The sequence below is a fragment of the Rattus norvegicus genome, chromosome 1 (genome assembly GCF_036323735.1).
Source record: "Rattus norvegicus strain BN/NHsdMcwi chromosome 1, GRCr8, whole genome shotgun sequence".
Taxonomy (NCBI): Eukaryota; Metazoa; Chordata; class Mammalia; order Rodentia; family Muridae; genus Rattus; species Rattus norvegicus.
The window spans coordinates 96,302,908-96,329,017 of record NC_086019.1 but is presented as its reverse complement, the minus strand read 5'-3'; the positions used below and the strand labels follow the sequence as shown (position 1 = coordinate 96,329,017).

At 47.9% G+C, this 26,110-nt stretch overlaps 1 long non-coding RNA gene across 1 annotated transcript in view; it reads left to right on the top strand.

The window, feature by feature from the left end:
• LOC120099792 (uncharacterized) overlaps window positions 1-16,465 on the top strand; it is a 37,236-nt gene extending 20,771 nt beyond the window's left edge. Inside the window, exons 3-4 of the long non-coding RNA XR_010062982.1 lie at window positions 15,020-15,106; window positions 16,307-16,465. This is a non-coding gene — a long non-coding RNA (uncharacterized LOC120099792). The remainder of the gene's footprint in view (window positions 1-15,019; window positions 15,107-16,306) is intronic.
• Window positions 16,466-26,110: the final 9,645 nt, after the last annotated feature.

Below are 26,110 nucleotides of genomic sequence, written 5' to 3'. Positions count from 1 at the left end.
AGCGAGGGAGGGAGGGGGGGAGGGAAAAAGAAGACAGGGCTGGGGAGATGCCAAACAGGTAAGGCACCTGCTGTGAAGATCTGGCATGCACAAGAAAAGAACAAATATGCTGCAGGTGACCTGTCTGCACGAACCCCGCAGCAGTGACAGAGACCCAAACAGGAAGATCTCTGAGGCTTCTGGCTGCCAGCCTGGCTCCAGAATCCTGTGAGAGACCCTGTCTCAAGAGACAGAGTCTGGGGGTTGGGGATTTAGCTCAGTGGCAGAGCGCTTGCCTAGCAAGCACAAGGCCCTGGGTTCGGTCCCCAGCTCCGAAAAAAAAAAGAAAAAGAAATAAAAAGAGAGAGAGAGACAGAGTCTGGAGAGATGGCTCAGTGGTTCAGAGCACTCGTTCCTGAGGAGGACCCAGGTTCAGTTCCCAGCACTCACATGGTGGCTCACAATCGTCCATAACTACAGTTCCAGGGATTCTGGTGCCCTCTTCTGACCACAGCAGGCATCAGGCATGTACATGGTAGACAGAAGCACACGCAAGCAAAAGAATGATACACACAACATAAATATATCTTTAAAAATTTTTTAAATACATCTTTAAAAACAATTAAAATCTACCACCACCACCATCACCAATCACCACCACCAATCACCACCAATCACCATCAATCACCACCAATCACCACCAATCACCATCAATCACCATCAATCACCACCACTAGAGTTGGAGAATAAGACAAAGAGTGAGAGAACACAGCACCGGAGGTCCTCTTCTGGCCTGAGCGCACACACACACACACACACACACACACACACACACACACACACACACACAAGGGCTAGCTCTCTCCACATTATTAGTGGATGCTCATCACTCTTGGATCTGTTCATCCATTAGGGATGGCCAACAGTGACACTCTGTCTATTGTGCCTCCCACACCTAACAGCTACAATCCTCTCAGGAGAACTTCCCCTGTGGATACCATGTGGCCACTGAAGCGCAGTTACAAAACAATTTAACCAAGACAGTTGCTTCCTTTCCACTTAGAATCTTCTAGAAAGATGGGCCACTTCCCACAGACCTTCATTTATATTTTTTCTGACTCACTCACTTTTCTTTTTTAAATTTTACTTTTCCTTGCCTGCCTTCCCTGCCCCCCTCTCTCTCACACACACTCCCTCTTCCTCTCCCCTCTCCCTCCCCCTCCCCTTCCCTCTACCTCTCCCTAGGTAACCCAGGCTGGACCTGAACTTGCTAAATTGTTCAGGCGAGCCTGAAGCTCTCCACCCTCCTGCCTCAGCCTCCCAAGCACTGGTGTAACTGTGTATGGGTTTTATTCCTTATTTTCTAACCACGCACATTAGGTGACAGAGGTGGGCCAGAAGCTGCTAGAAAAAGACATTCTAGATTGTCCCGACCCATGTGACCCCCACCCCCTCACCCCCTGCCGTCCCAGTGATGAGGATGGCCAGTCGGCTCTGAGGTTTGCTATTTCCTCTGTAATTAAGGAATCTTCTAATTTGAGGAATAGGTAAAATTCATCAAAATTATATTTCCTAAAAGTCATAAAACTGAAGCTGCTGGGGTCTTTTTGGCTGCAGGGAAATCTTGAATGGAGGAGGGATGCTATCAAGACAGGATTTAAGAAAATAGTTCATCATCTTTCATTCCCAGCAAAGAGAATACCCCAAAGAAATGCCATTGATTTTGCATTTTGAGAAACTGACCAACTTTCTTGATCAAACGTCCGTTGCAAGTTAGAGTCAAGGTTAGGCAGGCCCTCTAGGGTCCCTTCCTTTGGGGCCTTCACTCCCTGTGATTTTGAAAAGGCAGACTTGGGCGATCAGAGCCCTTACTGCTGAGAATAGGAAAGACTCTTGGCTCGGATCCCAGTCTCCTTTACCATTGCCTTCTGGGCTGTGTGAGAGCCAGGCTGGGAGGAGGGAGGTCCTGCCCTGCAGACCTCAGAACTTAGGCGGAATCTGCTCAGTTGGGCAAAGAATACGACCTTGTCTTCCTTACTAATTTTCCTGAGGCTGGAGAAATAGCCAGGCTTTTCTATGTCCTTGATCCCCTTGGTCTTGCCCTCTGCCAAGCCTCTCTTTGAAGGCTTTGCTGTCTACTAGCTTGTGGGATGGCTTTGGGACAGGACATGGTGACTCAGTTTCTTCCAGTGTGGAATCGTGAAATTGGATTTGAGGCCTACTTCTCACATCACTTGGGGAAGCTTTTATATTGGGGAAGCTTTCACAGTTAGGGTGACTACCGAGGAGCTACCGAATGGGAATGGAGAGGAGGGCGGAAGGGGAAAAGCACATTCCACTCCACCCCCTCCCCACTGACCCCACCCCGGAGTCCCTCAACCTCTTGACCTCTGAGCTCGCCTTCGGCCTGGGCGGGGTGCAGCACTCTCCCAGCCCGTCTAGAGACGCTGGGGCGGGGCAGCCCTGGCAGGGCAGCCTCACCGGAAAGACTCGTTTGAACTAGAGCTGGCAGAACCAGGGTGGAAGCCGACTTGTAGCCTCTGCCTGGAGCTCTCCCGGTCCCTAGTCACGTGCAGATAAAGTAACCCCTGGTCAGCTCTTCCACACCTGAGTGACCCCCAAACTCCACCCCAGTTCCCCCACGGGCCACGCCCTCGGCTCTGGGGCTCCCATTAGGCTGAATCTCAGTGGGGGAAGGGGACACGAATGAGGGCAGAGGCCCAGACAAGGTCCCGTTGCTAAGCAACACGACCCTGGCTCTGGGCTCTGTCCTGAAACAGCCAGAAGCAGCCAGCACACAGCTGCCTCCTTGCAGCCGCCTGCTTGCCCAGCCAAACCTTCTGGAACTAGAGTGCTCAAGCGACCCCAGGCGACAAGCTCCTCGGCTTGCAAAACCTCAGTAAAGACGGACGGCTACTCGCCAGCTCTGTGCGCCGCTTTGGGTCCCAGATCAGGACGCGATGCCACCCCGGAGCTAGGCACCCCCAGCCCAGCTCCTTAATTCACCCCTGGAGGCCATCGGAATGAGATCACAGGGTCTGCCAGCACTATTATTTGTGTTTGCGTGCGGGTTGCACAGGAGGTTAGTGGCTAGGCTAGCTAGTCAGACGCTGCCTGGAGGGAACCGGGTATTTAGAAGACTGACTAGACCGGGCCGCTAGAAGCTCTGCCTACAGCAGACACCCGATCCATAAAGTTATAGACGGTTGCTGCTGGGGAAGATAGACCCTGCACACTAGCATGCCACCATGAGCCACTAGGAATCGCTGGAGGAGACAGCCAGCATCTTATAACACCATGATTGAAGCTAAAATCCCGGTACAATACACCCTTCTCCAGGAAGGGGGGGCAGGTTGCCTTCCAAGGACTCTGAAAGCACTTCGTTAGATTATTCAGCAAATCCCACGGGCACGTGTGAGCGCGTGCTCCTTAATCTCCTCTAGAAACATTAGCTTGAAATACAGTGGACATTGCCTCAGAAGACCTAGGTGACTTGCGCGGGAGCTATGCCCTGTCCCTTGTACTGTTTGGACTTGGGCAACTGATAAGTCTCTAAGCCTCACGCTCTTCTCGTGCATAAAAAGAGGTTGTCCTATTTGCAGAACAGCAAAAAGGAGGTATGTAATTCCAGACTCTCACTAGGAGATTTTTGGCAAGGGATCCACCACTCCCACAGCCCCTCACCATGAGTGTGAGTCTAGGCCAGTATTCCACCACTGAGCCACATGGAGCAGGGATTCTAGGCAGGGGCTCTACCACTGAGCCACGCCCCCAGCCTCTCACTGGGGGATTCTAGGCAGGGGCTCTACCACTGAGCCACACCCTCAGCCCCTCACTGGGGGATTCTAGGCAGGAGCTCTACCACTGAGCCACGCCCTCAGCCCCTCACTGGGTGATTCTAGGCAGGGGCTCTACCACTGAGCCACGCCCCCAGCCTCTCATTGGGGGATTCTAGGCAGGGGCTCTACCACTGAGCCACGCCCCCAGCCTCTCATTGGGGGATTCTAGGCAGGGGCCCTACCACTGAGCCACGCCCCCGGCCTCTCACTGGGGGAATTCTAGGCAGGGGCTCTACCACTGAGCAGCGTCCCCACCCTCAAAGGAGTTTTTTTTTGTTTTGTTTTGTTTTTTGTTTGTTTTTTTTTAACAACCTGATAATTGTGCAATGACCAATGACCAACAACACTGGGAAGGAAAGAATGCCATCCCAGAAGGAAGAAAAACAAGAACGTAATGTCTTATTCTTGGAAAGTATAACCTAATATTAGAGAACTATAAAAACCAAGGAGTTATCAGAAACCCTTTATTGTTTTGACCTTTTTATTAAAACAATGGAGAGAGGTGGCTAGGAACACTGAGTGCCTCAGACCTGCAAGGCTCAGGACTACCTGTCCCAGGGTCCCTGTAGCTGACTTGGCGCCTTCCCACTACTCTTCATCAGGACTGCTACTGTAGCCACTGACTTGATCTCATTTTGTCTTGGTTCTCCTGATCTGTAAAGTGGAGATGAAAACGACACCAACCCGTGCAGCCGTTGGGAAGACTGAATTAGGTTGTGACCACAGAGGTGACTGACAAGCCCCAGCTAGTACTAGTTACGGTTTTATTACATATTTTTAATTAATTAAGTAATTAGGCGTGTGTGTGTGTGTGTGTGTGTGTGTGTGTGTGTGTGTGTGTTTATAGGTCAAAGGACAACTAGTACTCCTGTTGGCTTACGAACAATTCTGTTAGGCTCTGCCTAACAGCCACCTAGCAACAGCTTACATCATCACCTGCCTTCAGGTGTGAGCCTGGACTGCCGGGTACCCTCTTATTTCTGTACTCCTGCTGCATTGTACGGCAGACTTATATTTAATAAAAACTTTCATCTTTCTCTCCTACCAGTTTTTACCATTAACGTATTCAAGTGAGCAGGGAAGTTGGTAGAACCATGTAGTGAACACCCAAGTAGCCTGTGTCATCGACATTAGACCACATTTGTTTGTATCACAGATCTGGCTCATCTCCATCTTCTGTCCCTCCTCCCAGCTGTCATCTATCTCTCTGTCCCTCCTCCCAGCTGTCAGTCTGCTTCTGAGCTGGTCCATAGCCACTCCCAGAGACGCAGTGACTTAGAGCAGCAACTGCTTCGTTGGTTCAGGGCCACAAGAGTTTTGAACTCAAACAGGTTGTGGTGACGTTGGCTGACCCTTGTTACACAGCAGCGGTTCTCAACACGTGGTGTCGAGGCCCCTTTGGGAGGGAAGTCAGACGACCTATTCCCAGGGGTCACATTTATTGTAGAAATCGTGCATTTACACATTATCATTATTACTGTGTTTGTATGGCGTGTTTGCACCCACACAGGCTCGTGTTCTGCGAAACACATATGGAGGTCAGAGGACAACTTTGTGCAACTTCTTTTCTTCTACCTTTCTGTGGGTTCCAGGGATTGAACTGAGGCCATCAGACTGATGCAGACACTGCTTTTATCTGGGGAGCCATCTCTGGCCCAAGCACGTTTTTGTTATGCAATTTTCATGTAATTCTTGTAAACTTCCTTGTCTATCCCCCATCCCCCACCCACTGAATTTTTCCTATACCCAAATATTAAATTATTCCCCTTCTACTGTCATGATTCTTTTGTCTTTTTTATGAGACAGGATCTCTCTCTCTCTCTCTCTCTCTCTCTCTCTCTCTCTCTCTCTCTCTAGACTAGGTTGTCCTTAAACTTAAACTCAAAGCTCTCCCTTTGCCTCTAGAGTGCAGAGATTAAAGATGTCTGCCACCGCACTGACATCAGCATCAGCGTCATACGTCAGAGGATATAAGGGTCGGGCTTCTGGCTGTGTGTGTTGGCACTGGGAGGATGCTTGCTTACATCTTGCTGGATGGGGGCTGAGGAAGGGCAGTACTGGTGCTCAGCTGACCTCTCAGACTCCCCTTTTGATTCAGCTAAGGACCCTGACCCATGCTATGGTACTGGCCACAGTCAGGGTGGATCCCCCCACGCCCCCAACTAATCCTCTCTGAAACAGACAGACCCAAAGGTGGCATTCACTAATGCCATAAATGTTTCTTAGTCCAATCAGGCAGGGAGTTGAAAATGAACCACTACACACTAATGCTTTTCTGCTTTGTCCACTTCCATGAAAATCGCGTCGTGTTTCCTTCTTTGTGACAGGACAATGAATGCTCTAGTGTGTGTAGGAGGCTTCGTTATCCATTCATCTGTCAGCGCACCTAGGCTGCCTCTGGACCTTGACTGTTCTAAATAGTAAAGAGCATATATGAGCATCTCTGTGGAATGCAGGCTTTGGTCCCTTCAGGTGGTTACCTGGAAGTATTCTTGTGAAAACTGCCTACTTCTCTGAAGAGCCAACACTTCCCTGTTTCAAACTATCAAATCATCAGCCCGGGGCTCAGAGTCCAAGAGCTCTTCGGTCACTGAAACCCAATTATGTAGGGGCTCCTCAGGTGTGGTCCCTGTGTATCCCTCTAGTTGAAGACATAGGAACTAAACAGAAACCGTGTCTGTGTCCTCACCATTACCAGCCCCTGCCTATTGGAAAGCGGGGATGGAGGGCGCATGGGAGACACTGGCCATGGCAGTTATGAAATGTGGCCACGCACTTGCTGTGACTCTTCAGGGCTGTTTTGTCTGTGGGGATTGCTTTCTCACGGCTCTTGGTTTTGCCCTCTGGGATCTAAACTGTCCCTCTCTTTCTCCCTTCATTTCCCATAAGAAATGGTCAATAACCAGACAGTGCATTGAGCCCATTGTCTGCATATTGAGTAAACACAGTAACCCAAAAGGCCTGGTTTTAATTTTTGTTATTTTGTCTTTTTTTTTTTTTCTGGAGCTGAGGACCGAACCCAGGGCCTTGCGCTTGCTAGGCAAGCGCCCTACCATTGAGCTAAATCCCCAACCCCTTAATTTTTTATGATATTGATAACTGGGCATTTAAAAAAAAATCAGGTTATAAGAGCAAAGTTGTCCCCAGACTTCCACAAAAATGCCATAGGGCACTTGTGTCTCCCTTCCCACAGTTTATACACAAACAACAATGACAAGATAATAATTAATTCTTTAAAATCTACCTGGATTACACATGCATCAAATGACATCACATGTACCAGAAACGATGCTAACACAAGTGATTATGGAAATGACTCTGTGAGAATGTAAGTACGTAAACTCTGAGCTCCGGTTGGTAAAGAGACTTCCCATGAGAAATATGGCTTCCTTTGTATGCTGGTATTGAATTAGTGTTTGATCAATGGATGCAGGTGTTTGAGGTCGGAGTTCAGCCCTGTGAACTATCACAGGACAACAAGAAGATGAGACTACAAATGTATTTGTGGATAATTACCTGTCTATCATCTGCCAATGACCTGTCATTTCTCTATCAATCATCCATCAATCTATCAATCATCTAAATATCTATCACAAGTATATCTACCTATATACCATCTATCTGTCTATGTCCCATCTGCCAGTCTGTCTTCTACCTGCCTACCTATCTACAACTCACCCCCACCCATCTATCTGTCCATTCACCCATCCATCTGCCAATCTATTTAGCTCCTCTGGAGAATTTTTCCCCCTCTGGAGAATCCGCAAGAACACACAAAGACCTGTAGCAACAATTTTAGAGTTTTTGGTATTTTTGAAAAACACAGAAATGTTGTAAGAATATGCTTTTTTTTTTTTTCAATTCCATGTGTGGGATACGGGGCTGCTTCTGACCGTCCGCAGCAACTATGATTTGCCTCGTGCTCTAGCAGAGGCGTGACTTTTGTCAACTGCGGAGAGTTTCTGTGACAACTGCAGATAGTTTCTGTGATTGTGTGCAAAGAGAAACAAGAAGAAATTAGATATCCTGATGGTGAGTATCATACTTATTCCACAGAACTCGAGGCCCCTAATCAGCAAGAAGTAGTCTAACGATAATGTCACCCCCTTTCCAGCCCCTGACTTTGTTCAGGGATCGCTTTCCTTTCCTCTCTAACCTTTTTTCTTTCTTATCTAGTGTTAGGGGGTTGAAAGGGTAGAAGAAAAGGGATGGAGAAGGGTGGAAGAAAGGAAGAAAGAAACAAAGGAAGGAAGGGAGGGAGGGAAGGAGGGAGGGAGGGAAGAAGGAAGGAAGGAAGGAAGGACCCACCAAATAGCCAATGACCAGTTACAAAGACCTTTGGAGTGATGGATGGTTCCAGGACTTGCATTGCAGGATATAAGGAAGTGTCACACAAAAGTAATTACTTAGGCTGGGCAAAGGGGCCCAGACACCCACTGAAAGAACTTCCAGTGGCACGGAAGGAAAAATGTAACCAGAAGAATGATGCGGCATTTGTTTGTAACTCACTGTGTATTACAGAGATCCATTAGCCCTTAATCTCGATGGAAATGAAGAAGAAACGTTGTGAATGAACAGCATCAGACTGTGACTCAGTATCACAGGCAGCCGCAGACCTGTGCTAATGGGAGTAACTAATGAACAACTAAATGGAGTGAAGTGAGCGGCTTTTGCATGTGCACCTTCTCTCTTCTCAAGGGGGCTGGATGCAGCTGCCCACCCCATCTCCTTCCTGACCTCCATCCAAAGAGAAGGATGTAAAAGAGGGAGGTTAAAAGGGGCTGGGGCAAGGGGCTTGACACACTACCTCAGCAGACACTCATGGCTGTGAGGAGGGCATGGACATGTTCCTTTATGAATCTCTCTCTCTCTCTCTCTCTCTCTCTCTCTCTCTCTCTCTCTCCTGTATGTATATAAAGACATGAATGTATACATGTTCATGTGTGCGGGAGCGCTGACTAATACGTGCCACAGGGTGCATGTGGAGGTCAGAGGACCATACTGGGTGTCTGTCCTCACCTTTCACTGTGTTTGAAGCAGAGACTTCTTGTTGTTTGCCCAGGCTAGCTAACCTGCCAGTGCTGAGGGAGTCTCCGGTCACTTCATCTCATTTGCTGTAGGCCTGCTGGAATTACAGACCCAAAGGACAGTGCCCAGCATTTACACAGGCTATGGGGATTCAAACCCCATACAGTACGGCAAGCACTTTACTACTCGGCCATCTCCCCAGCTTGAAAGTCAGTACCCACCCCTGATGTCTGGAAAGTGTTATATTAACTTGAGACGAGCTAGAGACATCTGAGAGGAGGAACCCCAATTGAGAAAACGCCTCCGTAACATCCAGCTATAGAGCATTTCCTTAATTAGTGACTGATAAAGGAGGGCCCAGCACGTTGTGTGCAGTGCTGTCCCTGGAATAGTGATCCAGAGTTCTATAAGAAAGCAGGGTGTGCAAGCCCTGTGAGGCAAGCCAGTAAGCAGCTCCCCTCCATGGCCTCTGCCTCAGCTCATCTCCAGGCTACTGCCCTGTGTGAGCTCCTGTCCTGACTTCCTTCAATGATGAACAGCGATATGGAGATGTAAGCCAAATAAACCCTTTCCTCCCCAAGTTGTTTTGGCTATGGCATTTCATCACAGCAGCAGTGGCCCTAGCTAAGGCAATGTCACACATTGAGAAGGGCATTTCACTGGTATGATCGTCCTCAGACTCTATAGCACAAGTCTAATCATAACAAAAGCACCAGACCTATTCCAAACGAGGAACATTCTTCAACATACCTGACCTTACATCTGTTAAGGTCATCAAAACTAGGGAAAGTGGAAGATACTGTCATACCCTGGAGGAACACAAGGAGATTTGTGACTAATGTAATCCCAGAAAGGGGGAAAAGAATTAGGTAACACGGGTTTGGGGATTTGGCTCAGTGGTAGAGCGCTTGCCTAGCAAGCACAAGGCCCTGGGTTCGGTCCCCAGCTCCGAAAAAAAAAGAAAAGAAGAAAAAAAAAAAGAAAGAAAAGAATTAGGTAACAGTTTAAGAAAATCTGGGGGTTGGAGACATGGCTCATTGGTAGAGCCCCTGCCTAGAATCCCCCAGTGAGGGCTGGGGGGCGTGGCTCAGTGGTAGAGCCCCTGTCTAGAATCCCTCAGTGAGGGGCTGGGGGCGTGGCTCAGTGATAGAGCCCCTGCCTAGAATCCCCCAGTGAGGGGCTGGGGGCATGGCTCATTGGTAGAGCCCCTGCCTAGAATCCCTCAGTGAGGGGCTGGGGGCGTGGCTCAGTGGTAGAGCCCCTGCCTAGAACCTCCCAGTGAGGGGCTTGGGGGGGGTGTGGCTCATTGGTAGAGCCCCTGCCTAGAATCCCCCAGTGAGGGCTGGGGGGGCGTGGCTCATTGGTAGAGCCCCTGCCTAGAATCCCCCAGTGAGGGGCTGGGGGTGTGGCTCAGTAGTAGAGCATCTCCCTAGAATCCATCAATGAGAAGCAGAGGGTGTGGCTGTATAGTTAAGCACTTGCCTATCATGTGAAAGACACACACACACACACACACACACACACACACACACAAACACGTGCACGCATGCCCGAAAAAACACCCAGTATATAAGTCTGTAAGCAAATCAATACTTTATCAGTATTGGCTTGATATTTATTATTGTGTGTGCACATGTATACACAACTGCGATGTGTGTTTGGAGGTAAGAGTTGACTCTTGTCTTCCCCCTTGTTGAGCAGGCCTCTCTCTTGTTCCTGCTCCCATGTAAGGTACTCAGGCTGCCTGGCCCATGAACCTCTAGAGATTCTGCTGTCTCTGCCCCATCTCATTACAGGAGTGCTGGGATTACAGATTATGCACCAGCACCCCAGGCTTTTTACATGTGCTCTGAAGATGAAACTCGGGTCATTGAGCTTGCATGACAATCACCTTTAGTAGTGAGAAGTCCGGAATGTTGCTCTCTTTAGAAAACACAGAAATATTGTACGAATATGTGGTTTTTTTAAATTGCTGGTGTGGGGTATGGGGCAACTTCAGACTGTCCACAGCAGCTGACTATGATTTGCCTCATGCTCTAGCAAAGGTGTGGGTCTGTCAGCTGCAAATAGTTTCCGCAATTGTGTGACATTTGGAATTCTGGGAACTTTTCAGAGGATATGAATGTGTTAGGGCTCTGAAGGGTGGGGCTAGTTGTGGTTTGTTAATAGTCGTGCTCAAAGAAGAAATAAAAGGAAAGAAGTTAGAGTCTAGGATCTCTCTCTCTCTCTCCCTTTCTTTCTTTCTCTTCTATCCTTCTTTCTCTCCTATTTAGTGATGGGATGAAACCACCAGGATAAAGGGTGGGAAAAAGAACACACAAAGTAGCAGATACCAGCCATGACCTTTCCTTGTGAGTCACCCCAGTTTGTCAGTTCTATGAGTTACACTGATGTGAAATTCTAACTGGGGAAACCGAGTGGGTATATACAGTAACTCACTGCACCGTCTGCATTGGCTACTTTTCTCTTACTGTAATAAAGCATCATGATCAAAGCAACTTATAAAAAGAAGCAGTTACTTGGGTCTTAGGTTCCAGGGTCATTTGCAATTGTGGAGGGGAATCATGGCAGCAGGCAGCATGGAGACTGGAGCTGGAAATGGAGAACTAAGGGTTCACATCTCAAACTACCAACAGGAAGCAGGAAGCACACTGGGAATGGCACATGGTTTTGGAAGCCTCCAAGCCTGCCTTCCAACATAGTCCACACTTCCTCACCTATGCCAACAATGCCACCAACTGGTCACCAGGTGTTCAGTGCCTGAGAATATGGGGAACATCACTCATTCAAACCACTACCCAATTATTGCAGCTATTCTAAATTAAACTGTCCTTAAAAACACACCTCTATGTCAGGCATGGCACCATACATCTGGAGTCCCAGTACTTGAGAGCTGTTTTAACACGGCCTTGCCTACATAGTGAGACCTTGTTTCAAAAAAGAAGAAACAAAAACAAAAACAAAAATGCGTGTGTGTGTATGTGGTGTGTGTATGTGTGTGTGTGCATGTGGTGTGTGTATGTGTGTGTATGTATGTGGTGTGTGTGTATGTGGTGTGTACGTGTGTATGTGGTGTGTGTGTGTGTGGTGTGTCTATGTGTATGTGGTGTGTGTGTGGTGTGTGTGTATGTGGTGTGTGTGTATGTGGTGTGTGTGTGTGTGTGGTGTGTATGTGTGGTATGTGTGTGTATGTGGTGTGTGTGTATGTGTGTGGTGTGTGTGTGGTGTGTATGTGTGGTATGTGTGGTATGTGTGTGTATGTGGTGTGTGTGTATGTGGTATGTGTATGTGTGGTGTGTGTGGTATGTGTGTGTGTATGTGGGGTGTGTGTGTGTGTGTGTGTGTGTGTGTGTGTGATTTAAGGAAGTTTGAGGACCAATTATAATAGACCCCCCTGGTATTTATATTGCACATTTGTAACACAAATGCATGCTCTGGACAAAGCTTTTTTTTCTTCAAATACTTTTTTTTTTTAAATTCTTCAACCTTAGAGAAGCTTTGCTGGTCAGGGTAATGCTGCTGCCGGCTCCATTATTAACCTGTCCTCCTCCTAGTGTGGTTCAAGTGTATCTCCCCAAGTCCCCATGGATCAGAAGTTGAGTCCCAGAACCCAGGGTGGTATGTAAGATGGCTGAATTATAACGCTGGTTCTGCAGAGACAGGGTGCCTGGAGTGAGCTGGCTAGCCAGACGAGCTGTACTGGAGAGTTTCCAGTTTGATTGGAAAGACCTTGCCTCAACAGCTAAGCTAAAAGCCAGAAGAAAACATGGAGAATGATTTCCAGCATCAACTGTGGGCCTACACACATGTACACATGCACACGCACACACGTATACACACACACACACGAACTCACACACACATTCATACTACAAATACACATGCACATGCATGTGCGCTTGTGCACACATATGAACTCACATGCATATACGAACACACTGAAAAAAAGAAAACAATGAAAAATTAAGAAATATAGCAGTGGATCCCTGCTATTGGCTTTCTGTGCTAATCAATGGATCAGAGGCCTGCTGCAGTTTTCCTTGAGGAAACCCAGAGTGAGGTGGCGCTCTAGCATGATCCCCATCTGAGTGCCCACCTAGCCCCAACTGACTTGGTTCTCAGTATTATTGTTGGGGAATAAAACAATAAAATAACAAGGAGAGAGGAGGAAGGGAGAGAAGGGAGGGAAGGAGGAAGAAACAGAAGCAAGAAGAGTAGTAACAGAGGTGGGGGAGGAGAGAAAAGGGGGAGGGGGAGGAAATACCTCCAAAGCTCCTATCCTCAGAAGGGTGGACCAGCTTATGGAGAGATTATAAGCAGAGACCCTCCATAACACATCCAGTTGGAGGCATAACTTCCATCACCGGATTTTAGCAGGAGGCTTATTCATTCTGGAAAGTCACCTTGTCCTCAGCATTAGTCCTGGGAGTTAGGCGTGGCTGCCATCACTCTCTCTTTACAGAGCAGCAGACTGAATTTGGAAGGATGCTGTCACAGAAGCATTTGCTCAGCAGTCAATATCTGTGTGGTGGACACATGCTGCACCGCTACTGTTAACACCTGGACCACTGTTGCTACAGTAACTGCCCCTGACCACTGTTGCTACAGTAACTGCCCCTGACCACTGTTGCTACAGTAACTGCCACTGTTGCTACAGTAACTGCCACTGTTAACCACTGTGAGGGTACCATTATTATTACTCCTGCAACAGCTGCTACTACAGACTATTCCCTGGCTGCTGTCACTACTGTTGCTATGGCTACTATTGCAACTGCCATTTTTATTACTATCATTGCTTTTGGTGAACCGTGGAGTCCTAAATATTGTTGATATGAACACAGTCATGGCAAAGACATCAATGTGTCCTACCCATAGGAATGGCAAGGCCTTCCTCGGATCAGGCTCTGGGGAATGACAAAGCTTTTCCCTGGCCCAAGCACCCATGTTGATGGACATTTGACCTTTTAAAATCACTGTGTGCAGAAATGATCCAATGTGCTCTTCTGGTTTCTGTGAGCACACACACACACACACACACACACACACACACACACACACGTTAGCATATACCAACACAAATGCATGCACACAGATTGAAAGCAGAGATAGAGGTGCTAGGAATGTCGTCCTGGCAGACACCTTGGTTCTGTTTGCATTTCCCGATTTCTTTTCACCATGTGTGGCATTAGTCTTATGGGTGAAATGGCAGGGGTGGGAGTATACTTCCCAGAGAAGTGAGGGTTACTTCTGTCACCAGCTGAGAGTCATCCCCACTCAAACCCCAGGATGGAAGCACATGAAGGAAAGGGATAGCTATTCTCCTCCTCAGGTTGTGGGGATCCACGGAGGTTATTTTTATGTGTGAAGGGGCAACAACAGGTAGGTTCTCAGGGCACATGAGTAGAGGGCAGAGGCAACTTCCAGGAGCCTGTTCTCTTCCACCACATGGGTATCAGGGATCGAACTCAAGTCATCAGACTTGGCAACAAGCAGCTTTTACATCCAGCCATCTTGTTGGCCCAGTAGGCTACATTTCTGCATCACTCCTCATAAATCTGATTGCTCAGAGGTAGGGACCGGGAAAGGAATGCTGTCCAGGTCTAGATCTCTGCTAAAAAGGTTTTCTTGAGCCTTGACGTATGGGAAACTGTGTTTGCTCTCCACCAAACCAGCCCCAACCAATTCAGGGAAAACCCCACTATCCATTTGGGAGCGTCGAGCACGGGTTGTGAGATCAGCAGAAGGATGAACGGGAGGCAGAGTCTGTAGAGAACCTCTGGCTTGAGCCAGCCCTCTCCAACAAGGGAGAGGGGCCGGGACATTCTGTTTAAATGAACTTAATCTGAAACGAAATGCGTAGCAACAAATGAGAGGCCTGGCTTCTGCTTCCTAGGAGTGCCCTGGGTTCTAGCTGGAGAGGGGCAATCAAGGAATAAGTGGCCAGCAAGGACCCTCTCCCTTTTCAACCTTCCTATTAAAATCCCTTTGATGGTCCCACTGGGCCTGAGGCCAAAGGAAGGAACGAGTTCATGAACACCATTAAAGGACTAAAAATAACTCACTTATTTCCCAGCTAGAATGGCTCTGCCTAAGTCTGGGAAAAAGCAAAGGGTTAGGAGGAGGGTGGACCTTGAGAGCAAAAACCCATGGTAACAAGGAACTTCTATTTACAGGTTGTAGCCCATGATATTCAGGGTCGTGCAGCTGAGGAGCAGAAGGAAAGATGGCGGCGTCATATACATCCACTTGGTTTTCTCTAGGTAAACTGTCTCCCCCCCCCCTTTTTTTTTTTTACTTCTGATTGACACAACATTTGCCCTATCATTTAGGATGTTTTGATTTGTTTTTTCAATTTTTAAAAATTATGTTTACCCGTGGGTCTATGTAGAGGTGTGTACGCATGTGGGTGCAGGTACCTCAAGAGGCCAGAAGAGGGCGTCAGATCTCCCGGAGCTTAGGTAACACGAGGTTGTGAGATGTTCAGTATGGGTGCTAGGGATGGAACTTGGGTCCCCTGGAGGAGCCACAAGCACTCTTCACTATTGACCCATGCTTCCAGCCCTGTATGCATTTTTGAAGTCACTGCTCACCGACACCCAGGACACTGGAACCTGTCCTGAAGCTCTTATCTGTAAGGGCTTGCCCTTTCCACATCTTCTGATTCCTCCTGCCAGAGCCTTGGCTCAGTAATCACTTTACTCTCTTAGCATTCCTCAGGAGGTAAAGAAACAGCTGTCAGCATGGAGACAAGGAGTCTTCACAGATCTGTGGGTGCTGACCACCGTCCCATTTCACAGCGGAGTGGGTGAGAAAATTCAGAAACTGCTTCCTAAGTAACGAGACTAGATGGGATTCTCCCCACTGGGCTGGCTCATCCTCACTCTGTAGACTCCAGGGATCGCCACACATCAGCCACCACACGCTACTCTCTTAGGTCGTCACAAGCAGGGCTCAGCTAAGCAAGGCGGAATGTGTGGAGTATCCAGTGCAGAGGGAAAGGTACGGGAGGCAAGAGGTCAGGAAGAGGGACAAGAGCAGCCACCCCTCACTAGGGAATGGTGACCTCAGGGGTCCCATAGAGGTAGGCACTGGGCCTGAGGATGAGAGGAATGGGTGGCTCAAGGCTGTGGGCAGGTGTACAAGCATGCAAGTCTGTAAGTGTCCATGCATGTGTTTCTGCATGTTTACTGGTATGCAGGTGTGCAGGCATACACGTGTAGGTGTGTAGTGTGTGTTATATGCAGGCTTGCAGGTGTTTGTGAGTGTAACAGTTGGAATGAGATGTCCCACGTATTCTCAGGCACTTGAACGCTTGGCTCCAGTTGTTGGCACTGTTTGGGGACGATTAGGAAGTGTGGCCTTGTGTGGAGGAAGCATGTCACTGGGGTTGTGTGTGTGTGGGGGGGGGAGTCTTTGAGACTCTAAAATCTCAAATTTGCTCTCTCTGCTTCCTGTTTGAGGTTCCAGATGTGAGTGTGCCCTCAGCTACTGTGCCAGCCACCATGCCTGCAAGCTACTGCTCTGGCCACCATGCCCACCTGCTACCACACTTTCCCACCGTGATGGTAATAGATTGTTCCTCTGGAACTGTATACAGGAAATAAACCCGTCCTCTATAAGCTGCCTTGGTCATGATGCTTTACCACAGCACTAGGAAAGTAACTGCAACAGTGAGTGTATACATTTGCAGGTGTCTAAGTCTTCGGGTGAGAAGGAATCATGCGTGCACGTATGCAGGTGTGCCTGTCTGTTATATATACACAGTTAGTATACACAGGCAGACAGGAAGGCGGACGGGTGGGATATCGTGTGTGCAAGTGCATGAGTGCCGGTACACAGGTGTACTGGTGTGAGTTCTCAGGTAGACAGGCGTGCACGTGTGCAGGCTTGCAGAGGAGGCCTGGGAGGCAGGCTGCTGCCCTCTGGGTGAAGTGAGAAGCTGACCCCTTATCTGACCTCAATCAAAAGTACAACGACAACTGTAGAAAGAGCACTGGTAACTGATAAGCCAGGGCCCCAGCGATGGACAGAAGGTAGTCATTATTTCTGCCTGCTTCACAGGCTCGCACTGCAGTATATTGTCGCTGGCTCTGCCAGTGCTCACACAACACGCTGACTGAAGAGGAAACCTTAAACTTGAAGGCATTTCCAGGCTGGGTGATGCCACAGCCTCCAAAAGCTTGTGGTGTGTGGTCAGGAAGAACAGCCGAGACCAGAATGACAAGCCGGGGTCCCTGTGCTACTTCTATTCAGTCACCACTCAAGTCTCTAGAACTCTTCAATCACTTAAGTGAGGTGAGAGCTCCCATCTACAGAGGTCAGGGCAGAAAAGGGAAGGGAGCAAGATCTCAGAGATAGGAGCCCTGGTGAGTGATACGGAGTCCTGGGAGGCCCATTGCCCAACAAGGGTCTGTCTGTAGTAAACAACAGGCTGATGAGTGCCTGAGGCAGGACCAGGTGCCCGAGGACACCTGAGATGCAGATCTCTCCCAGGATATCTGTCTGGGGACATGAAACAGACTTTCCCAATGCCCGTGAGGCCTCAGGCCTCTGATCCTAACTCATTTTCCATGCACTGAGCATGCTCAAGTGGTAGGGCTATCTCCCAGGCCAGTGGCTACACAGGCTAAATGCCTACCTTGTGATTGTCACTGAGCCACCGTTCATAGACTGACTTCCAAGTGGCAGGCATGGGGTCAACATCAGGGGTCAGTGTGAATAAGTCAGTCCCAGACTCGGATGTGTCCCCAGGAGATTTAAATTCAGGCAGGGGTATCAATGGACGAACAAACCAGGTCATTTCAGATGTCATTCTGAACACCATGAAGAACACACTAAGTGTCAATGGTGTGGGAAGTGACATGAGGGGACAGGCGGCATAAGGGCCGTGAACAGGGACAGCCGTTTTGCAGCAGGTGCTCTGAGCTGTGAGCTGACCCACCAGGAGACGCCAGCTCTGTAACTTTAATTTTTTCTAATCCTGCTTTTAATGATGGTTCTTAAACGCTTTAACCTCCCTTCTAGCCCACCACCCACAAGAGGTAGTGGGAAAGGTTATTAGGATACAGGGGAAGTGGACCTGTTTAGGAATGGTTCTTTGGAGCAAATCCCATCTGCCTTGTCAGGAAAGCAGCAGTTCAGTTCACAGGTGAGCGTGACAGCTCGATCCACTCAAAAACACGTCTCGAACATATCGGCAGTCCAGTAGTGTTGGGATAGCAGGAGCAGCGGCCTAACCTCAAAGGAACAGCTAGGCCTCCGCCCAACAGGCACAAGTCAGCAGGAGGGATTCGGACCAGCTAGGATGCCAGGAGTTCTCTCAGTTAAGACTAGAGAGAGACCAACAGGCCCAACAAGCATTGCACAGCTAGCTCTACCAGCAAGCCAAGCCTCTCTCACAATCCCCTGTGTCCTATTTATGCTCCCTCCAAACATCACGTGTCCTCCACAGGTCTTACCTCACCATGTGTTTTGACTCAGCACGTGAGGCTGTTTCACCTGGTATCACTCTGCCAATAGGCCCAAGTCCACGGAAGCAGCAAGAAACCTCAGCACACCCCCCAAAGTTTGTTTTCATTCATTTCTCTCTAGGGAGTCCTGACAACGACTCAACGTAAGGCAGACCAATACACATATATTGTTAGCAAAGAATCCTTTATCACATGTCCTTTCACGTGTTTGCTTTAGCAGAACAACCTTTCACTGGTGTCTGCTTTATCAAGACGTTACTTCATGTGTCTGTCTGCTTTAACAAAACATCCTATCACTGTGTCCACTTCAGGAAAATTCCCCTTCACGTGTTTGCCCCAGCAAAACACGATTCCAACACAACTAATTTTTTTTTCTTTTTTTCGGAGCTGGGGACCGAACCCAGGGCCTTGCACTTGCTAGGCAAGCGCTCTACCACTGAGCTAAATCCCCAACCCCAACTAATTTCCAAAGAACCCTTAAGTTTCCACTTCATGCCACAAAGGTGGGACGGAAAACCTTTCCAAGTAGAAAAAAAAAACCTTTCCGACAGCGGGCAGGATTGGAGCAGTCTCTAAGCCAGGTGGAGGGCAAAGTTGCAGGAAGCTTTGGGAAAGAGGAGAGTAGGTCAGAAGAGGTTCCACAGAGAGGAGGAAATAAAGGGGCCGCCTGGAGCCAGGGCTACAGCGGAAAGCCCAAGGGAAACGTTTTAAATGTTTAAATGTTCTAACCCAAGGGGAAATGGTTTGAAACAGAACCCCGGGGGCGGGGCTGGAGAGATGTTACGGCTTCTCTTTCCTACTCCTTTGCTCTGGGAGTCGACTGCTCCACCAGCCCACTCCCGAGACGCTTGCTCGGCTCCACCTGAGACTCTTGAATCTATGCGTGAAGGACACACACTCCGTCATTTTACAGCTTGCCTAAATGTGCGCCTTCACCAAGACGCCATCTCCATCTCTCCTTCCTCCCCAAACTCACTGGCCAGTTCCAATCAGCCCCTGCCAAACCTCTCTGGCAACCCGCCCACGGAGGAGCCACAGGCCCTGGCTGCCCGGAGATCTTACATGATTGCTGCGTGATTCTCGTTCTGCATGGCAGACAAAAAAGCCCCTTACTCTTTCCCGGAGCTTCTTTTCCCTTTTGGGTCCCAGAAGTCCTACCTGTAACTTCCACCCAGCAACTGGCTCCTGGCCTTCTTTATTAACACATCGAGAACCAATGAGGGAACCGGACCTTAGTGTCAGCACCTCCCCTTACAGAGAGATGACTCGGCAGTTAAGCTTAGCACCCACATTGTGGCTCATAAGTGTCCGAAAACTCCATTTCCAGGGTCTCTGATGCCCCTTTTCTGGCGTCCTCCGTACCAGGGTGCACAGACATACAGACATACATGCAGGCAGAACGAACACACACACACACACACACACACACACACACACACACACACACACACACACGAAAAGAAACAGTACCCAAGCCATCTTTGGAAAGATCTGCTTCTCTTTGTGTCTGTGTGAATGCCACATGTATCAGGCGCCTGCAGAGGCGAGAAGGCACTCATTCCTCGGAACTTGGGTTGGGCTGGAGATAAGCTAGTGTGCCTTCTATTACAGAAGGGAATTGTTCTCGAACCTTGGGATACCGGCGAAACTGTCTTTTCCTTACTGATTTGGAAAAGGAGCTGGCGCCCGGATCAGCCTTCATTTACAGCTATGGAATCCTGATTAAGTGCCTGGGAAGAGGTTAAGGATGGGGTAAGACTGTGTCCATGGATGAGTTCTGCTCTCTCTCTCTCTCTCTCTCTCTCTTTTTTTTTTTTTCCGGAGATGGGGACCGAACCCAGGGCCTTGCGCTTGCTAGGCAAGCGCTCTACCACTGAGCTAAATCCCCAACCCTGAGTTCTGCTCTCTTTAGAAGTTGTCCAAGCTATCTTTGAGCTCTCTCTGTTGCCTAACCTTACCTGAAAATTGTGATCCCTCTGCCTCAGCTCCTTAGTAGCTAGGATTCTGGGCTACCAGGTACTACTGATATCTATGTGTATATATTTTATATGTATATGTGTATATGTATGTGTATATGCATATGTGTATTATATATGTGTATGTTATATGAATATATACATGTTTATATATATACATGTGCATATATGTATATGCATATGAGTATGCTTACCCATATGTGTTTTTACGCATGTGTATGTATATATGAATATGGAGATGTACAAATGTAAATATGTGTATGTTTATATGTGTGTATATACATATGAATATGTGTTATTCATGTGTATGTGTATATGACTATGAATATGTACACATGTGCATATATGTATATGTACATATATGTATATACATATGTACATGTGTATTTATATATACATATGAGTATATTTTATACATGTGTTTTAATGCATGTGTATGTGTATATGAATATGGATTGTACATGTGTGTATATATTTATATGTATATATGTATTTATATATGAGTATGTGTTTATACATGTGTTTTATGTATGTGTATATGAATATGTATATGTATATGTGTATATGAGTATGTGTTTGTGTATGTGAATTTATGTATGTGTATATTAATGTAAATGTGTACATATATGTGTGTACACATATACACGCATGTATATGTATGTGTGTTTATTATGTTTTTATATATATGTGTATCAATATGGATATGTATGCATATATATACGTACATATGTGTGTGAGAATGCCTAGATGTAGGAATATGTATATATCTCAATAGGATTAGCAGGATTCTGCAGAGGAGGCATTGCCTTGGAGGCTCCTTGGTGACTATGAGCAAATGAGACCCTTTAAGGACACAGGCCATGTTTCCACTTAGAGTAACCGCTAACACTCTAGGCGCCGAGGCAGAGGTGAACTCGCCTCGTGCGCTCTGTTTCCTCTCTTCCCAGGAGCAGTAGATTTTGCATTACAGATTCTCACCTAAGTCCTGCTGTTCTGCATCAGCTGCAAAACATGACACTAATGTAAGCGTCTTAGAAAACACTTGCATGTACACATGTAAACACTGCAATCAGCACAGTAGCTGCTCTCCGGGGTGCTAACACAAAGGTAATCGCAAACAAAGGCATCCGGGCATCCTCACCGGTCGGAATGGCTCCCAGTCCCCAGATGTGGTGAATGTGAAGTGTCTGGCGAAGTCCCAGGGCTCCGGGATGGCAGTTCTCAATGCTGGCTCTAGGCTCAGATCAGCCGCTGCACCCAGGGACGCATTAAGGAGCCCATCCTGAGAGCACACAAAATATATCTCATGCTTCCAGATTGACAAGATATTTGGGGATTAAGCTGGCTGCCTCACACTGTAATCCTTGGATATAGTGTAATTGAAATAGACTGTGCTTGAAAGACCGGAGCCTGCCAGCATTTCTACATTAAAACTGAAAGGGCGGGGATGGGAGGGTAAGCTGGCTCACATGGTGAGTGAGTCTCCGCCCTGCAAGCCTAAGGACCTGAGTTTGGACCCCAGCACCCACATTAAAAAGCCAGGCATGGTGGCATGCGTTGATGGCCCCAGTGCATGGGGGTGGGGGCAGGGGTGAGGGACAGAGACAGGAGGATCCCTGGAGCTCACTAAACCAGCCTAGGCTGGCTGGTTAATGACAGTGAGAGACACTGTATCAAAAAATAAGGTGGATAGCAGTCAAGGAAGAAGACATCTGACATCGACCACTGACTTGTGCGCGCGCGCGCGCACACACACACACACACACACACACACACACACACACACACATACACACAATGGGACCGACTAGAAAGGACCGAGTACTGTTATCCCCAGCAAACAAGATGCAAGAAATAAAGGAAGGTCACAAAGGAAACGTGCAGAGCGTGGTCCCGCTGCATTTCTAAGACCAACCTGGAAATGACGTTTAAGCTTGGGACATAGAAGATACTGGGTATCCAGGCATGTGGTCACCTCTCCAGTCGCGTTCTATGGGGTAATCCTCCAAGCCAAACCGCAGCCATCTTCGTGGGGTTGACTGTGCCCCCTTGTAAAAAGATCACCACAGCTGGGGTTGCTAACGAATGACCTCTCTTCTTGGATGGAGTGGTGGGAAAAGCTATAGGATCCTCACCTGAATATCCAGACACCCCTGCCCAACGAGTTTTATGCAATTCTCTCCTAAATTGAACATGGCCCCAGGAAGGGGTTGAAAGTATATTGATGGGAGATAGGGAGGGGGTCTCCATCTTTGCGGGCTGGGGAGTTGTCATCTATGTGGGTGGAGACCATCCAGTGTGGCTTCTTGAAGGCCTCCCACACTCCTGCCTATAACGCCTCACAAGGAATCCCAATAAACTCAGCGGTCGTTTGGGATGAACCAGGAATCACGCTCAGTTTATCACTGGGACCATGGGAGGAAGGGTAGATAGTGTTTATTTCTCCGCCTCCGTGAAGGAATTTTTTTAGCAGCATCCCCTCTGAACCCAGGCAAGTTCCACTCTCCGGTTCTCAAGGGCAAGTGCTGACAGTGTTTGGTTCTCTCCCTTCACCTCGTCCTGATGCTTTGCTAAGAGGTCCACTCGCAGGGAGACTGCAGAGAGACAGCCATGACAGCACACCTCCCCCGGGCTTCAATCAACACATGAAAACCAAGGCTAGCTGGAGATGTTGCCTGGGAGTCCAGAGGTTGGCACAGGTGTCTCGCTCACCCACGCTCCACCCCGTTTGTTTGTGTATTTATTTATTTATGAAGACATTGTATACACCAAGAAATTAAGAACAAGAAGTCACCAGAAAAGTGAAACTGTGTAGCAAAGACATTTAAGAAGGAAAAGTAAATTTGGTTTAGTGATAGATTCCAGTATGATTTTCATCTCCAGTGTGAAGGTGAACTGTAAATAATATTGCCTGTGCTTAAGGAAGGAAGCTTTGAGCTTTCCTGATCATACTCTCTTCAAGCTCCAATGGAGATCATGAAGATCACCAGGGATCTCAGAGCAATAGCAGTTTAAATGTTTGGTGGGTAAACAGGTAGAAATGTGGCCCTCTGTCCTACCCAATAAAGCTCTGTGAAATTCAAAAAAAATATTTATTTACTTAAAATGAAGTCTCACTATGTATGCCTGACTGGCCTGAAACTCACTCTGTAGAGGTGTTCAGGGATCTCGGGGAGCCACCTGCCTTTGCCTCCTGGGTGTTGGGATTAAAGATGCACTGAGCCATCAGCGACGCTCCACTTTCCCCCCTCTCTTTCTTTCTTTCTTTCTTTCTTTCTTTCTTTCTTTCTTTCTTTCTCTCTTTCTTTCTTTTCTTTTCTTTTCTTTTTTTTTTTTTTGAGGCAGGGCCTAGCTTCTAGAAGGTAAACTATTGTCAATAGATGTGACTATTGTTTATCTATGGTTTAAAAGTGTCTTCAGTGAGAGAAAGAAGGTGGTGGACATTCAGCCACAGAGAGAAATCTTGATTGGGGACTTCAGCCAGTTTCCCCAGTTATCTGCTCAGTGCTGTGAGTATTTGATTTGATGATGTTTGTCTGTTTGTCTGTCTATCCATCCATCATGTCTGTCTATCTGCCTATCCATCCATCATCTATCATATCTATGTATCTATGTATCTATCTATCTATGTATCTATCTATCTATGTATCTATCTATCTATGTATCTATGTATCTATCTATCTGCTATTTAGTCTTATACTTTGGTTTGCTATGTGCTTAATAACATCACTCATTCAAAACAAAAAGTGTGGCCATCGCAGACCGTTCTTTAGAACATACGGAAGAAGAGGCTGACAAACACGAGTGGAGATGGCCGGCTCGACTCACTGTCCATGCAAAAGGATGGCAAACACATTCCAAAAGGCAAAGGAAACCGAAGCCACGCGCGGTTCGAATGGAGACGTGTCCCACCAGCTTATGCCTGAACACTCACTTGTTCCCAGTTAGCAGCTCTGTTTGGGAGACCGGAGTGACAGTTAGGGGGTGGAGCCCGGCTGGAGGAAGTGGGCCACCACGAAGTAGGTCTTTTAATTTAAATTTTAAATTACATTTATCTGTTTGTATTTTGAAGAGGTGCATATGCATACCATGGTGCCCGTGTGGGGGTCAGAAGACAACCTGAGGAAGTTGGTTCTCTTCATCCACATTGTGGTTCCTACAGATTTAACGCAAGCTGTCAGGCATGATGACAAATGCCTTTACTAGTGGACCCATCTTGCCAGACCAAAGGGTGGGTCTTTCAAGGTTAAATGCCACCCCCGATGCTTGCCTCAGTCTGTTCCTGATCCATCCATCACCACACGAACAGCACTCCCACCGCTGTAAACATCCCATGGCTCCCTCACGGTGATGGAGTGAAATTCTTTGAAACCATGGAAAACATAAACCTTTCTCCTTCTGTTTTTTTCTGTCAGGAGGCCTCTGAACTTGTTATGTAGACCAGGTTGGCCTCAAATTAAAATGAGATCCTTCTGCCTCTGCCTCCTTAAATCCGGGATTAAAGGCGTGCACCGGCAGGATCAGCCCACGTGACTTTTGAGGAGGCAGGGACGGACTTGCCACCCTTCACCTCCGAAAGGAGGGGCCTGAGTTCAGAGATGTGGTTCAAAAAGCAATGTGGGCCTTGAAGCTTTCAAACACACTGTTGTACCCCAAATCAAAAGGATTAGCTCTAGGAATATCTTGAACAGTTAAATAGGAGCCGAGGCTGAGCCCTGGCCTAAGTTTTTCCAGTATGGTGTGCTTACCTGCAGGTGGGCGTGGCTTCCTTCACTACCATTGGAGACACCAAACTTCCTTCTGCCAAACAAGGGTTTGTTTGTTTTTCTCCTATGAAGTAGTATAGCTTCAAGGAATCTGCTGAATTCATCCTCCCCATCACCAAAGGACCAGCCCAGTTCAGTCATGTGTTGTTCTGTGATGTAGCAAAACAAAAACAAAACATGCACAGAACTCTGGAAGAGACACGGAAGAACAGGCTGGTGGGAGGCAGAGGCAGGGTCCTCGGGCTTGGGAGAAAAGCCCACAAGCCTTTTTTCCACCCACTGCCCGTTGTCCGTTCGCACCTGGAATGTCTTTGGCTCGCATCCAGATCAAATGCCAGTTAGAAAGCGCTGCCCGCCTGCCCACCCGCTCGCTTTCTCTGGGCAGATAGCAACAGTGGTGAGCCGTAATCATTTACAAAGGTCACGATCCGGAGCCAGCCCCGCAGCGCTCGTTTAAAATTCGATTGATCCCTATTTGTAGCCAGGGAAAGAAAATGGGCACTTGGACCATATTGTAATTATGAAGCTTCCAGGCAGCCGTAAATAGATGTGCAATCTCTACCCCGGCAAATACCTGGGAGAAGAAATGATTGCCCTGGCATAGCACATTGCTGGGAAAGGTTGAAGATAAAACTGCACTAAAGAAAAAAATCAATCATCTTTTTAGCTAATTTGCCTCCCTTGCCGCCCATCAGGGTTATCACAATGGTCAGATGTCTGTTGAATACATTAAGAAGAGGGTCCTACTTGATGGAAATAGCGTCTGAGGACTCCAAACCTCAAACCCAGTGGCATTTCTGAGAAGGTGAGTTTTAGGGGTGGGTGGGCTCCAGTAGTCACTGCACAAGAGGATTTTCGAGGTGGCTCTGAGAGTTTTGCGAAGTGTCCCCGAACCTGGAACTCCCGAGAGCATCAGCTCCCTGTGGGCACTGCCAACTTGGGACTGGCAATAAATAAATACCCACTCAGCAACCCTCGACCCTCTGCCACACCATGAGGAATCTCTCCGCCCCGTCGCAGGCAGTCACGGGAGTAGGAAAACGATCTTTGCT